This window comes from Anabrus simplex, chromosome 4, assembly GCF_040414725.1.
Source record: "Anabrus simplex isolate iqAnaSimp1 chromosome 4, ASM4041472v1, whole genome shotgun sequence".
Taxonomy (NCBI): domain Eukaryota; kingdom Metazoa; phylum Arthropoda; class Insecta; order Orthoptera; family Tettigoniidae; genus Anabrus; species Anabrus simplex.
In genome coordinates, this window is record NC_090268.1 from 367,925,402 (window position 1) to 367,931,293 (window position 5,892).

General features: G+C 38.6%; 1 long non-coding RNA gene across 1 annotated transcript; it reads right to left on the reverse strand.

Moving 5' to 3' along the window:
* Positions 1 to 675: 675 nt before the first annotated feature.
* LOC137500585 (uncharacterized) lies at positions 676 to 2,142 on the reverse strand. Its single transcript, XR_011018105.1, has 3 exons — positions 1,852 to 2,142; positions 1,379 to 1,537; positions 676 to 1,092 (listed from the first exon to the last, which is right to left on the reverse strand). It is a non-coding gene; the product is annotated as an uncharacterized lncRNA (long non-coding RNA).
* Positions 2,143 to 5,892: the final 3,750 nt, after the last annotated feature.

The window sequence follows — 5,892 nt, forward strand, 5'->3', positions numbered from 1 at the left end:
TCTTGCAGCTTCAAAAAGGATGCAATGAATATGACATGAAAATTAGTCATTTTAAGACTAATGTGATGGCAGTAGGGAAGACACCTGAAAGAGAACTGAATGTCAGGTTGAGAACACAAAACTGGAACAGGTAGATAATTTCAAATAGGTATTTAGGATGTGTATTCTCCCAGGATGGCAGTATAGTAAGCAACATTGAATATAGATGCAGTAAACCCAATGCAGCGAGCTTGCAGTTGCAATCAACAGTATTCTGTAAGAAGGCAGTCAGCTCCTGGACAAAACTACTCATGTCTTTACACTGGTCTGGTTTCAGACCACCTGTGCTGTACAAACCTACTGCAATGAGTTTGCAGTTGCGATCAACAGTATACCGTAAGAAGGAAGTCAGCTCTTGGACAGAACTATCAATACACCGGTCTGGTTTCAGACCACCTGTGCTGTGCAACTGCTTAATACATACACACAGAAAGGACCTACTACATGTGTTTCAAAATACTCCTTTCCTTGTAAACCATACATGTTCTACCACATAAAATATACAAATTAAGATGTTGTAATAATGCTAATAATTAATAAAAATTGGAGTTAAGGTTACTCACTGAGGATTCCAATAAATATTGATAGATAAGTATAACATAAACTGATTTAATTTAAAAAATAGAACATTTCTCAAGAACATAAATTTTATTAGATTCTTTCTTGGTCTAACACTGTATACAACAGTTCCTGAATTTTAACTTTGAAAACCCTTTGACCTACTACACTCATTCTTTCCCTGTCATCATTAAGACACTAAAAATAACATTGATTACATTTTCTTTTCACTTTTCAGTATCTTTTCTAAATATTTACTTAACACATCACTGTCACTTTCACATTTCTGTTTCTTTTATTTTTAACTGCTGGCAGAACTGTTTGTAGAAGCAGAAGCCACTGCACTGGAAGTTGAAGTCCCTTCAGTAATTTCTGAACTGCAGGAGTTAGACCCCTCCAACACAAATTATTTCTGCTTCCTCCTCCTCTATTTCAGCTTGGTGAAAAGGCTCTCATACACCAGGTGCCACTTCCATAGATATGTTTGTTACAGAACTGAAAAAAATGAACAACATATTAATGCAATTCTTCTAAATTGGAGCTACATTTTAGTCTGGACACAAGCCTTCTGCTTAAGAAATTGTTACTTTCAATAATTATTTTAGTAAGATGATTGTTAGGTTAGATTATATTCTATTACTTTCAATTATATCTGATAAATTAATGAACAGATGGGTGGAACTTATGGCCTACAGACTGAATCTTCCCCTCACTCTTTCACAACTAAACACTGGTCTGTAGTGTAGGCCTACTTTTAAAAAGAAATATTATAAAATTGTACCTTCTTCCAGCAATGAAGAGTTCCAGAAAGTTGAGGGTATTGAAGTAGACCCATTATATGTTTTCTGTACAGCAGAACCTGGGAGGAGAGGGAGGATGTTATCTCTCCAAGTTCGATATCCAGCCCTCAGAATTTGCCATGTTTTGGCACAACTTTTTCCTGAAACAATGAATCAGAATATTGTGACAAAGGAAATATACATGTAGTAGGCCTACTTATGGCATAGGCCTACACTTATTTGTCATTAAAGCGAACAATGGTATTCATTTCATTAGGTAGGTACGAGATGGAGGTTAGGAAAGCACTGCTTATGTTTTCCAAACATTTCTTCAATTAAGTTGCAAGAATGATAATTACTACTTCTCGTAGTGTAACTTTTTTAACAATCTATTCCGTACAATATATTTTATCAATAAATAATCTAAGATAACACTATTCATAAGATAATCGTAATAAATCTAATAATTACTTACCAGTTTTTGTCCCAATTCTCGACGCTATAGAATGCCATACAAAATTCACGGCGTCCCTATTATTATATCCAGGGAGTCTAGGATTATACACCACTTTGTTTTCATACACCAAGCAAATTAATGTTTCGATTTCATCAACAGATGACTATGTTGCGTCCGCCATTATCGAACGACTGCGACTGAAAAACGGACACGTTTGTTTTCACAAACCAGTCGATCTTCATCGCTCGTAGTTGATCGCTGACGATCGATGCTGTGTGACTGGTGCCACTGCCCTCTGTAGGTTTGTTTTCTTAGTCGGTTGATCGCAGTCGTTCGATCGAGCCTGTGTGACAGCCCCCTTAGTGTGATGGTCAGAGCTAAGAGTTGTGTTTGAAGAGGTAATCATCGAGGAAGTCTACAAGTGGTGCTTGTATCCGAGCAGAGACGGGTACTATGCTGATAAAGAAACATCATCTTCTTGTGAGGATGGACTTCACAAGATGTTTCAAGAATATTTTCTAATTTCTTATAATATATTGAGTGGACGTAATTACATTGGAGCTCCCTGCACGCGTACATGGTATGTAGGCCAACTACTTGTTATATAAGAAGACGGCAGAACAGCAGACGGCTCCCGACTTCAGCTCACAGGTTTTCCCAAGAATTTCAAGTTCAACAGCGGTGTATGCAGACAACAGGTAATTAAAGCATCAGACATGTTATGCATTCATAACATGAAGAAGAGTGTAATCAGCGGCGATATCACATCTCACTTCAAGTTCATGCCAATAGCCTTTTTTGTTTAGATTAAATTTTTCCTTTTATTTAGTACCGCAAATCTCACGATATATTTCTTTTGTTAAATTAAAAGACGTCAATGATTGTTCATTGTGACGTAAATTTAGTCATAAACTCAGTTTTATTTTTAATTATAATAAGTGATTCCAGTTCCATGTACAATCCTCAATTGTGGAAATGCAACAGTAATTTAATATTGTCCTGATCCATATCCCTGTATATTGCCAAATATGTGAGTTTATCACCTCACGCCTTGAGATAATTGATATAAGAGGTATGCTCTACCGAATTTTGTTGTTTTTCTTAAAAAAGCAACTGGCGCTCAAACAAATGTTATTTATATTGTGTGGAAGAGATGAAAGTATAAGAGTAGTGGTCAGAGTAGCCACAACGCATTAAATTGATTAAACCCACGCTAACCCTGACCAAATTCTTTTCAAGCTCTGGAAAACCTCGAATATTGTAGTTTTATCGATAAACAAAACAGATAAAACCAACATAAAAACAGCCATCATTAATATATAAAATCGATAGCATAGAGAAACATCTTTCATCTCGACAGTATGCAAGTATAATAGGTAAAATTTAACGTCACACTTATGAAAAGTGTGTAACTTGCAAAGTTACGCCAAAAATCGAGTCAAAATTCTATTTATTTTAGAAGAAAGTCGGAACAGGTTGCCCAAAGCTCAATAATGAAATAATCCCGATTAATCGGGACTTATGGACACCCTAAGGCTAGAGAGTCTCAACTTGGAAGCGTCTGAGTCTGACATAGTTTCCACTAACTTCAAGCTCCTCACTTTCATCACTCCTATCTGACCTCCCTCAATCAAGCACCTGTGGGTGGAGGCTGTAGAATACATCCACCGTATCCTCTGCGTATCGTAAGAGGTGACTGAAAGGAAACCCCAGGGGCTTTCCTCTTGGAAGCATGAATTAGCAACCACGGGGCCCCTAACTGAGCCTTGCATTGCTTCCACATTCTTGTATCAGGCTGCTCACGTTTATCTTTCGTAGCCAACTTTCCTTGGTCAACTCTCGTTCTTTTCCGACCTCGACGGTATTAGGTTTGTGAGGCCTATGAAATATTTTATTACCACACCTTTCGTGGCTCTTCCCTTCCTTTCAAGGATACTTTCATCCTTCGAAGTGTCAACCCTTTTCCATTTTCCGTCTGATTGGTGTTAATAGAGGATGGTTACCCAGTCGTACTTCCATTTAAAACAATAATTACCATCATGTGTACCTTCGTGCTCTTGCCTTTTCTTGCCTTTTCTTGCCCATTCTTGCAATCTTCGAAGGACAGGACCTCTTCCTTTTTCTCTTGTAATTAGTGTTCAATTTTTACTGCCTTCATCCTTTGAACAGTCAAATCTCTACCATTTTTCTTCTATTGTTGGTACGCTCATTTTTCAAAGTGTCGGACCTCTTGCTTTTACCTTTTGTTTAGTATGAGAAACCATCCTCCATCAATTAAGCTTTATAATTTTGAATAAAGCTTAATTAATGGAGGATGGTTTCTCAGTTTTACTTCCTATTAAAACAATACTCACAAACACTACCCGGCATTATCCAGTTCCTTGTTTGAATAGTCAGCGTAGTGGCCTTTGGTTCAGAGAGCTCCGGCTTCGATTCCCGACGGGGTCGGATATTTTAATCTAAAAATGATTATTTCCCTTAGCTCGGGGACTGAGAATTTGTGCTGTCTCCAATATCCGTGAAACTCATACATTACACACAACACTATGTTCTATCACAATAATACGACAGATGCCGCTCACCTTCGTCAAAGGGCCTTTTCAGGCTGCACCAGGCTAGCAATAGACACACGATATTTATTTATTTATTTTATTTATTTATTTATTTATTTATTTATTTATTATTAATTGGCCACGGTAAATTTAATACATTCTGGCATTCATTCAATTTTGTTTGATCCAGTAGGTTTCCATCAGATTGATGTGTCGAGCACGGCGTTCATCCGACTACTTTGCACTAGTTGTCCGCATCTCTTGTCGCAAAGTCCGAAATAGCTCGTGGACAGTCGAGATTTCTTCTGAGGACGCAGAGCACAGTTCTTTGCAAAACGTAAAGAATTTCACCTTATTTTCTTGACACGGCATAAGCCCAAAAGCCTATACAGTACCATGTCTATAAGTACGGGCCGTGAAAGCATCAATGGCAACAAGAAATAATAATAATAATAATAATAATAATAATAATAATAATAATAATAATAATAATAATAATAATAATAATAATAATAATAATAATAACAGACCTCGAATAAATGGGCCTACGTCCAGCGTGGGTTGGCGACCACGGGGCCCTCATCTGGGTCCTGGATTAATAATTGAGGCAGGCTCTTCACTTTCATCTTTCCTGCGTGGGCTACCTTGGTCAACTCTTGTTCTTTTCCGACCCCGACGGTACTAGGTTTCCAGGCCTAGGGAATCTTTCATCTTCACACTCATCATGGCCCTTGTCTTTCTCCCGCTGATGCATTTATTCTTCGAAATTACGGGCCTTTCCTATTTTCCCTCCAGTTAATGTTAATAGGGAATGGTTGCCCGATTGTACTTCCTCTTAAAACAATAATCACCACCACTCTTCACTTGTGATAACGGGTTGGCGGCCACGGGGCCTCTATCTGATATGACATTGTTTCCACTTACTTGCTCCAGCCGCCTCACTACACCTAACCTATCTGACCTCACTTGGTCAACTCTTGCTCTCCTCCGACCCCCCTGGTCCCTTGCGGGAGAGGGGCGCAGAATATATCCACAGTATTCCCTGCCTGTAGTAAAAGGCAATTAAAAGGGGAGCCAAAGGCTTTTATCTCCCTTCTGGGCGGGGGCGATATAATAACACTCATAAGAGGCAACCTGGGAGCGTGGGTTGGAGAGAACGGGGGTCTTAGCTAGATCCTAGCATTGCATCGACAGCCAGGTTCCTCACATTTAATCTAGCCTATCCGACCTCCATTGGTCAACTCTTTTCTTTTCCGACTCCGACGGTGTCGAGGCCTAGGGAGTCTTTCATTTTCACGCACATCGTGGCCCTTACCTTTCTTTGACCAATACCTTAATTTTTCGAAGTGTCGGGTGCCTTCCATTTTTACCCCTCTGATTAGTGTTAATAGAGGATGGTTGCTTAGTTGTACGAGTTTTGGAAGATATATCTTAATATTGGTTTACAAGACCAGTTTTTCTTTTAAGCTACTAAAACAGTGAATATTCCCCATAAATCGAATATCTT